This window comes from Miscanthus floridulus, chromosome 8, assembly GCF_019320115.1.
Source record: "Miscanthus floridulus cultivar M001 chromosome 8, ASM1932011v1, whole genome shotgun sequence".
Taxonomy (NCBI): Eukaryota; Viridiplantae; Streptophyta; class Magnoliopsida; order Poales; family Poaceae; genus Miscanthus; species Miscanthus floridulus.
This window is the reverse complement of record NC_089587.1, coordinates 178,276,301-178,286,632: the sequence shown is the minus strand read 5'-3', so window position 1 is coordinate 178,286,632 and position 10,332 is coordinate 178,276,301. Positions and strand designations below refer to the sequence as shown.

At 47.0% G+C, this 10,332-nt stretch overlaps 1 non-coding gene across 1 annotated transcript; it reads left to right on the top strand.

The window, feature by feature from the left end:
- Positions 1–9,686: 9,686 nt before the first annotated feature.
- Positions 9,687–9,793, top strand: LOC136478757 (small nucleolar RNA R71). Its single transcript, XR_010764468.1, has one exon. It is a non-coding gene; the product is annotated as a small nucleolar RNA R71 (small nucleolar RNA).
- Positions 9,794–10,332: the final 539 nt, after the last annotated feature.

Genomic DNA, 10,332 nt, shown 5'->3' with positions numbered 1-10,332 from the left:
TTATTTAAATACTGACAAATAAAACATAGCATACATTGTTAACTCAAATGGTGATTTAGATTTTCATTTGTTTTATGTAATGCCTAACAACTTCTTTAAAGAAATAAACCATAAAGTAATTATTAATCAAACCAAAGAATAGATGCTTAAAGAGAAAACTATCTCTATTTTTGTATAACAAAACTACACCTATTTTTGTTATACAAAATAGCTAAATAAAGTTCCTAATATATATAAAAGAATGTTGTGGGCCTCATACCTAAAACTCCAATGAATAAGGTACACCAATTTTGAATTCAGATTCCAAAATCAAATTTGAATTTAAACAAAGGAGAAGAAAAGAAAAACAAAAAAAGGAGAAAAGGGAGGAGCTAGCCTCGCAGCCCAAGCAACCGATCGGCCTAGCCTGCCTTTTCCCCCAGCCGGCCCAGCTCGCTCACCTGGCTTCGCTGGCCCACGCGCAGCCGCAAGCAGGCCTGGCCTAACCGTGCGCGGCCCACGCAGCCAGCCAGCACGCCAGCACGCCATCACCATACGGAAGCCGCTGCCAAGCGGGGCCCAGGTGTCATCACCCACCTTGGTCCCCCCTGCTTTTTCCCGACCGTAGAGCAGAGATGGGAGCGGGAGCTCCACGCAACCCGCCTCGGCCGCATGATCGCGCCATCAACCAATCGGACGCGCTCGAGGACGCCAGCCGGACCGACCAAGTCTGACAGAAGTCACGCTCGCGGCGTGACCCTGCCCCCCCTAGCACGTGCCTCGCCCATCACCGCCGTGGCCCCATCCCGCGTTTCCTTGGCCGCGACGCATTCTCTACGCATACTCGCTGTCAGGCGGAGCCCACTTGCAGGCGATAGCTACAGCAGGAGCACCCTCGGCCACTTGATCACGCCGAGCCGCGATCACCATCCGATCCCGTCCGCCATTGATGAGCTCTGGAGCTTGGGGCTATAAAAACCTAGCCCTAGAGCCCTAGCGCGTTCCCATGCCCCGCCGCCACATGGTGACCTCTCTCGAACCACACCAAGCTACGAAGAAGGAACGAGAGAGGAGCAAGGAGAGGAGGATCGGAGCCACCCGCGTGCTGCCGAAGTCGTCGGAGCCAAAGACGACGCCGTCGTCTTCATCACTGTCGCTGGTCGGCACTGCACTGCTTCCGTCTACACGGCCACGACCCACCACTGCACCGCCATCCTTTCGCCTTCGACACCAACGGTGAGTCCCTCGCTGCTAAGACTCCTCCTAGCCCCATGGACGCCAACGCACGCACATGCGCCACGCATGCCGCGGTGACATCGAGCCGATCGTACTCGAGCACGCCCCTACTAGCGCAAACGCTCACGCCCTCCGCACATGCACGCACACGCCAGGACCCCAGGAGGAACCAAGTCGAGCGCTGTGCTCGAACACGCCGATGCGGTTCACGCTCAGAGCAAGCGCGTCGCAGCCAGAGTACGGCCGCGACGGGGTCACCACTGCCGCATCACCGCACTAGGGACGCCGTTAGCACCTTGACGCAATCCGCCATGCCGATGAACATGCCACGCGCTCATTCTTGAGAAAAGGGGTCCGCTGCTATGCCACCTAGCTTGCGCCGTTCACCATCGGACCGCTGCCATGGCCGAATCAAGCCGCCACCGTGGCCAAAGCCACCGGAGGCTCCAGAAGACCCTTCGATCTGCCCGACAAGCCCGCTGGAGCATCGTGATGCTCACACACACCACCAATCCGGCCTATGCCGCTGCAACCGCGCCATCCCCATACGCCGATCATGCTTGAGCAGCCGACGCCGTGGCTAGACCCCTGGGAAACCTTGGCTGCCGCAATAGCGCCACCGTTGGAGACACCGCACCTTGGAGAAGCCGTAGCACCACACTACCGCACCCCTACGCCTCTGGTGAGGCTCGCCGGCGAGGTACGCCACCGGTGGGAACCCATTGCTTGGAGGAATGGGGAAAATTTCTTCCCTGGACCGCCCACTCGTACACCCGGTGCACGTGGACCATAGAGAAACGAGGAGAAGGGTGGACGCGGTTCACCGAAGGGAGAAGCGGTCCACCGTAGACCGGCGCATGCGTCCACCGTAGACCACAAGTTGTGGACTCGAGCCCGACCCAGAATCCAGAAGGTGCCGTGTCGCTCTGTGCCGATGCCACGTGGCGAGCCAAAGCCCAGCCCGTATCCAGGCCCAACCGACCCAGTTTAGACCCGGTCTGTGTTGACCGGTCAACGTTGACCGATTGACTGAACCGACATGTCAGCGGCACAGGGACTCTAGACCCACTTGTCAGTAAGTGACATCATGCTGACGTCATGACGACATCACGCGGGTCCCACCTGTCAGTAACGACACAGCCGAGGTGACATCATGCTGACGTCACGATGACATCAGCTGCTGATGTCAGCAGCCCTGGCCCCACACATCAGTGACTATGAATCATTGACCATTGACTCGCCCGTTGACTTGACCGGACCCACAAGTCAATGACCCAAGAGACCCTGGCCCCACCTGTCGGAACGGATGACGTTGATGACGTCATGCTGACGTCAAGATGACGTCAGCAGGACCCCCACTTGTCAGCTCAGAACTGAGCCGCTGACATCATGCTGACGTCAGCATGCCACATGGACTAGCCACAGCATGACACGTGTCAGCCCAGGATTAATTCGGCCTTTTCCATTTTCAGAGATAAATTAAACTTTAGAAATTCATAACTAATTCATACAACCTCAGAAAAATACGAAACTAGGACCAAAATTCATCTAAAATCGAGCTTTACGCAATGAACCCATGCTTGAATGTATTTGGCTCTTTTGAATTTTCATTGCTTCTTTGTGCTATTCCATAAACGTCGCTAACACGACTATAATGCGATCGTTGCAGACTCGGAGGAGAACCAGACGGACGAGGATCGTGAGTACCGTGAGGAGAACGGAGACAACTACACTAAAGGTGCCACATCCCACCCAATCTCGTAGCACCTATTACGCATGGCTAATATAGAACTGCTATTGCTTTACTTACTGTTATAATCATACTATGATAGGACTTGCATGGTAGTATGCTTACTTGATGGCCTTTACCTTGACGCAACCTTACCCCTGCATACCCTACTATTAGGCTAGACACACGCTTACTGCTATATATCATTGCTTACACTTCTACTACGCTTTTACTACATTAATGCGTGGTGGAAACTGGTGTTATCTAGACTATGGGGAGAGTGCCGCGTGTGTGACTTGGGTGTGTGGAGGGTGAGGGTTGTGTCGACCAAGTTGGAGTATATGACGAGCCTAGGGCAAGTCTTGCCATGGGATGCTACCTGGGCACCCCTGGAATGGATACCTATGGTGGGTAAATGGTATATGAGGTGGTCCTAGGTGTGAACCTGTGATGGGAGGAGCCCGGGATGGAGGTGCTGTGGTGGCACGATAAATGGAAACCCTGATGGAGACATTCTAGCTTGGTCAACCCTAAGGACTTACTAGTACTCAGATTCACCAGGAAGTCTTACGTACCACTCACCCTATATGGTGCGGGACGGCCGGACTACTTGGTAGGATATTGCCACTACTGCTAGGTTGATATCGGATAGTGTAAGGAGGTACAGGGCGTGGAGGATTTCCCCCACACCCTTCCGAGACTTCATGGAGACCTTGTGGACCTGGCTCATGACTCACAGTTTCAGCCACCCCAGACTAGACTTGGGGTGTACCAGGGCTGAATGGTAGGGTGGCATTATCCTAGGCTAGCAAGCGGCCGGAATCAGCCCAGTTGACGACAGTCAGCGAAGAAGGCAGATCTTGTGGTTATGTGAAACCTCTGCAGAGTGTATGGTTGATCGATCGATACATGAGCCGACTTGTCAGCTATGGACCTTTCCTGGGTTTCGCTTAAACTAGATAGTGAGATGAGTCCTTCTCTTCTTCCCCCATGAGAGAGTGTCGGTCGTAGCCAGGGGCTACAGGCCATGAGATAGTGCCGAGAGGGAGTTGTCCTGTCGACTGAGCGATGGTATGGTGATGGTATGGAAATGGTGGTATATCGATCCCTGGATGGAAACCTGGCTCTAGAAAGGGATTGGGGTGGAATGTGTGTGAGAATGGTGTTAAAACTTGACTATACTATTATATACTTGAGGTGCTAATACATAGGAAACCCCAGCCTTATAGGTTCCTTTTGATTATATCCAACTTGCATCCAATTTCCACAAAGCAATGCTCATAGGGTGGGAGTGGCCAATACAAATCATACTGATACATTTTGGCACACAGGTTCTGCTGAGGAGTATAGCTCTGAGGAGTTTGACGGTTGAGGGGTTCGTTCCTATGCTCAAGTTTGGCGATCTTATCTTCAAGCTGTTCTGAATGAATGCTACTTTTGATTCCGCCAATGCGGCGATGTAATAAATTATGTAATTCCGCACTATTTATACTCTGATATTATCATTGTATGGATGTGGTATTCGACTGAAAATTTGGGTAATAAGATCTACAACAGTCTTATTACACTTCGACTCTGTGGATTTTCCTTCGCAGAAATCAGGTCGCTTCATCCCTAGTAAGCCAAATCAACTTGCTTATACGGACGTTGCGCCTTGCATGCATGCAAATATTTATTAACTATTATCTGAACTACGCCTTGTGCATATGTGACAACCTCCAAATATAATATTTTATTTCCTTCTTGAGCATTGGCAATCACATCTGATTTTTGAATTGATCATGTGCATGTGCCAAAGCTGAGTTCCGTAATGGATCAACTATCTTGGCTATGAAATATCCCTTATTTAGGAAATCTTCTTGTTTTTGACATCATCGGCCGATCTCTTCTTTTTCAGGGTAAGCTTTCTGAAATAGAATCGACACTCCTAAACTAAGCGTCATGCTTAATTTAAAAGATATATGAACATACTCCAAACCTTAAGCATAGTATAGCAAACAAAGGTTGCATGAAAACATTATAGAGTTTTAATCAAATAGAGATGAAGAGCATGATTGTTATTTAGCAAACTGAGCGTGGTTTAAAGGTAGAGACAACCAAGATAAATTGAGCAACATGGCAAGAGATTTTTCAGAGAAGTCCATCCCCCATGCTTGAATTTTGCAAATGCAAAATCAAGTTTGGATGGATGTGATTAAATGTTGCATGATAATGGGTTGGACATACCTTGCGTCGTCATCCTTCATTCTTTTTACCTTAGACCTAGAATGGTTAGTGGCAAAAATACCCGAAGGAATATTTTCACAATTATATTTCTATGCTCATTTCATAAGGGTATTATAGCAAAAGATGAAAACTCGTGTTATCTCCCGAAAGTGCTTGCTTTAGGGCAAAACTCGTTCTTGGGAAACCTTTGAATTGTGTTTCAAGTTGGTGAGTGGTTTCCACTCCAACACCAACCTTTGTGTGCCTATCTCAAGATTCACACAACGAGATCTACAATATTTATGATAAACATATGCATCTACAACCACCCTTTCAAAGTCTTTATGAACAAGGAGAATGAGGGGGTTGAAGATCTCGTGTGTGGCAGGGTTGGAGAGACCAATTGATTCAGGAGATTTCTCATGCGAGCATGGATTTGATGAGGTGTTCATGAAATAACTCCCATGCTCATCGATGTCATCTTCCTTTTCAAGCTCTAGGGGTGTTTCTTCATGAATGTCTATAGGCAGAAACATTGTCTCCATCATTCCATTCCTATGACATTCATTGGACTATTATGGTCAAATGGCCCAAGCTTTGGCGAGGTGTCTTCTAGAAACTTCTAGAGTCTTCCCACATAGGTACCGCTATGGAATTCTATAATTTCCTTTGACGATTATGTCCTCCTTGGTGGTTTTCTGATTAAACCCTGCTAGAAACATAGATTCACCAAAACTCATGGAATTTATTAGTTTAAACCCCTAAATCTTCATTGGTGATTATATTTATGCCCTTATACGTGTTTAATTGATGGTTTATAATGGTTGTTAACTACCATCAACAACGCCGTGGAGGGCCACCTCCCTGGCGCACATGGGGATGTCTTGGAGGCGAGCCACCAGTGTGTCACCCCGCACATTCAAGGCACCGGTAGCATCATCCACCGCTAGTTGAAGGGCCTTCAGTTGCGCCATCAAGGATGAGATCAAAGGCACACAAAGAATCATCAGAAGATCGGCAAGGTAGAGGTGATGGAGAAAGCAAAGGCTTTGTAGACTTTACCAGCAACCCTAGTGTCTGACTCTACCAGCTGTGCCTGGACCACATTCACCTCCCCCTCAGCTACAGAGAGAGCAGCTTAGGAGGCATTTAGGGCAAACTCTAGTTGCCCATTCTGCTGGGTCACCTCGGAGTAACGGTCGACCACCGTGTTCCATTCACGATGAAAGCACCGAGCGTCATCTCCATCTTAGGAGTCGACGGAAGAAGAAGTGGAGCCCGCCTACGCCACCAAATGGGTGTCGTGGGCAGCACCACGATGATCACCACTACAAAACAAAAAGGGGGTCAGTAAGACTAGATGAGAGATTGGGATCAAATCTGATCTTTCCATACCCCTAGAACCAAAGATGTCGACATGGAGGGAGGTTCTCCTTGAGGAGGTCACCGGCGATGCGCTTGCCATGGTCCATTGATCTATGGGGGATGGTTTAGGATCAGAGGAGAAAGAAAAGAAGTTGTGTAGTGGCAAAGGGTGGAGGCTAAGTGCAAATGTGGCTTCTTGGTTGTCCCCTGGGTGTATTTATAGTCAAAGCAGAATGCCGGTGGATTTCCCAAAGCAATATGGGATTAAAGACAGTGGAGAGAAGGTGAGAGGCTGTCCCAGGGATAAAGGAAACCTCATGTGGGCTAATAGGGATGCAGTAGTTGCAGACACTATGGACTTAAGATTTCATTCACTAGGGTTCTCTATGCGATCGCTCGATTCTGGATCACAGACTTGAAAGGTTTTCCAACTCAGCTTTACATTTTCACGGGCATTCAGAGGCAGGTCCTGGAATTGATTAGCTAAAGTTCAGTCAACTAGAAGCTAGATTACCTAGTGGACCAAGCTTGGGGTCCTACTAACAAGGGCGGTCAGTCCACAAAGTCGATCGCTGGTGCAGTGGCATGCAATGTTAGAAAAATTTGTACATAGTAGAGCATGGTATCAGCCAGAATCAAGGGATATCAAGAGATCGAGTATGGAGCACAAGTTGAGGAAAGGGAAGAATAGCTCGGAAGGTCAAAAGGAAGAAAAAGGGACGAACCAATAATTACCATCAGGTGACCAAACATCATGATCTTCGACTTATCCTTGATCGAGAAAGGCCGATAAAGTAAATCTACAGAAGGGCCAAAGGAATTAAGATGTTAGAAGGAATGAGATCAGGACAAATGGTTGGGAGTACAATGAGTGCAGCGGTCATAAGAAATAATTTTGGAATAAAATCATTTTATCCCAAAATTGGGGGGCAAGTGTTGACACCAAAATTTGGTTCGAATGAGAAAACCCTGAGTTTTGAGAACCATCAAAAGGAAGCTGACATATTCAACGAGATCGACTAACTGGATTGCCATCAGAACCGACTAATTAAGATAAGGTGACGTCATCATCACAAAAGAATGGGCCCTATTGGCAAGGACGATAAGACATGAAGCAAGAAGACACGTCGGACTTCATAGAAGCGAAAGATTGAGGTCCAAGGTATCGCAATATTAGGAAGGTTTTGATTTCTTTTCCAAGTTTTGTAACCGGTCTTGTTCTACCAGGACTCATAGTTAAGCCTCGAGTATAAATATTGAACCCCAGCTATTGTAATGGACATCTCCGCGATCAATCAAAAACCCATACCTTTACTTTTCGACTTACGCCACCCCTTAGGAGTAGGAGTAGAGTATTTTTTGGTGAGTTCTTCGGCAAGCAGGGCTGCCATCAATTAAGTCCGACCTCCGGTTTGTCTGTGAGTATCCGTGATGACTTATAGTTTGTTTGTAAGGCTGCATCGGTTTGGTCTAGCCTCTTGCAAGCTTGGTATAAGTTAGTTATCATCAGTTAATTATAAGGTTGCATCAGTCTGGCTCGTATCTCTTACAATTACTGATACAAGTTACCCTTGATTCTTATCAAAATTGTACGGTTGCATCGGTCTGGCTCGTATCTCATACAAATTTTGATATGGATTAGTTATCGGTTAAATCTATTAAGATTGGTAGGGTTTCCATGCTGTTTTTAATAGATTTTCTAGTTATCGATCTTGTTATAATTAGTACCCTTTTTATTTTTAACGATATCACCCTTTGCCCGATTAAGATTGAAACGATTCGGCTTTATATCTCTTTAAATCATCGTCTAGTTGCTTTACCTTGTTTATACCTTACTATGATAATGGTTTCGATTAGCTTAGCCATTTTGATCCGATCTTGATCGAAGATAGCATGTGGTCAAGGCGTGTTTAACCCTAGGTAAGCTTGCTAGTTGACGAAATCTGGTCTAGAACTACTATTATGGCTGCCATCGATCCGGTCGACCCCCACTGTTAGCACTATAGATTGGAAATCATTAGGTAGTAAGTCTTGCTTATGGTCAAACATAGTCTCTAGCTACATGCTATGTCCACATCAGCTATTTAGTCGATCGCTTGTGCTTTCGCGATCGTAGCATGTTTTCAAGATTTAATCTATTGTCTTTATCATGGATGCATCGGTCTGGCTCGAACCCCACTGTTAGAGATAATAGGTTAGATTCGATAGGTGTATAGATTTATCCACGCTTAATAGTTGATTGTTTGCATGTTGCGAGTCTTCCTTCACTGGAATCGATTGTTTTAGCTGATAGCCTGCCCATTGAGAATATATATATTGGCTATTCCTATGCTTTTAGTTGTTTTTATCTTGGTTAAAAGCTAATATGTTTCTCAATTAATATGAATGCTCTCACACCTATCTTTTTACATCTTTAGCATGTTTTCATGATCATTGGCTAAGTTAGATCTATGCAATTGAGTAAATGATAATTGCTGATATGCTCGTTTATGCTTATCATGCATCATGAACATGCTGGATATCGATTCTCTAGTCGATAGCCTTATTTCATTAGCTACTTAGCTGCACATTTGGAATTGTCTAGACAAACACCGGCATGTTCCACCTTAAATTACTGATCAATCTTGTCTCCTTGTCAATTACAGGGTCAAATTGACTGCCATGCCCTAGGTCAAGACCATCTGGTCCGGTGTCCTCCTAAGTCCAGAGAGAGCTCGGGGTCTGCTCCATTTGGTTTCTCTTAGCTTGCTTGCGTGTCGACGGCGGGGATCGACCCATCACTTTTTTGCCGTTGATAGTATGTAGCGTCTTCACGGGTCTCGGGGCAGTCGTTCCCTGAGTGTCCGACTTCTCCACAGACCTCACATGTCATATGTGAGTCCATGGCCTAGATGGTGGCCTTGATGGCATCCTTGTCGGTGGCACGCTCGTCTAGTCTTTTCAATAATAAGTTCATTTTTGCAGCAAGCATATCCGCCTTCTTCACGGTATGCATGCCTTTTGTTGTTTTCTTTCTTCCCCCCATCTTTGATTGGACACCTTCTTCTCAAAAAGAGTCATAGCTCCATTGATGGAGACGGAAAGAAACATGCCTCTAGTAGTGGCATCAATGTGCCCCTTCAACAAGGGCGTCAGCCCATCGTAGAAGTTCTGGAGCATGAGCCAGTTTTCTATCCCATGGTGTGGATAGGCTTGGATGTAATCCTATAGACTTTCCCACGCCACGGGGATAGATTCCATTGAATTCTACTAGAAGTTTGACATTTTCTCCCTTAGGGCATTGGTTTTGCCCATGGGGAAAATTTTTGCGAGGAACATCATGGAACATTTGTCCCACGTGTTGACAACTTCCTTTTGCTTATAAAACCACTACTTCACCTTCCCCATGAGGGAGAAGGGAAACAGACGGAGTCTGATGCTTGCTGGTGAGACGTCTTTTATGACAATGGTGTCACACAACTCAAGGAAGTGTTGGATGTGTGTGTTCGCATCCTTGCTCGGCAAACCATAGAATTAGTTTGTCTGCACCATCATGATTAGGCCAGTCCAAAGCTCGAAGTTTCCAGTGCCCGTGTTGACAGCGGGCCCAACGGGCACGTTGGCAATAGCAGGGGTGGAGTAGTCGCGAAGTGACTTGGCCATAGCAGTAGTAGCGGATGGTGCGGGGGTGACTAGTTCAACTGTCAGTGGAGTAGCGGAGGAAGAAGCGGTACAGGACCTATTCTTCCTTAGTAGCACTTCCGGATTATCGGTGTAGTTTTCCAGCAAGACGAAATCGGTCATACACTATCCTGTTTTCATCCACAACAGGGAGAAAA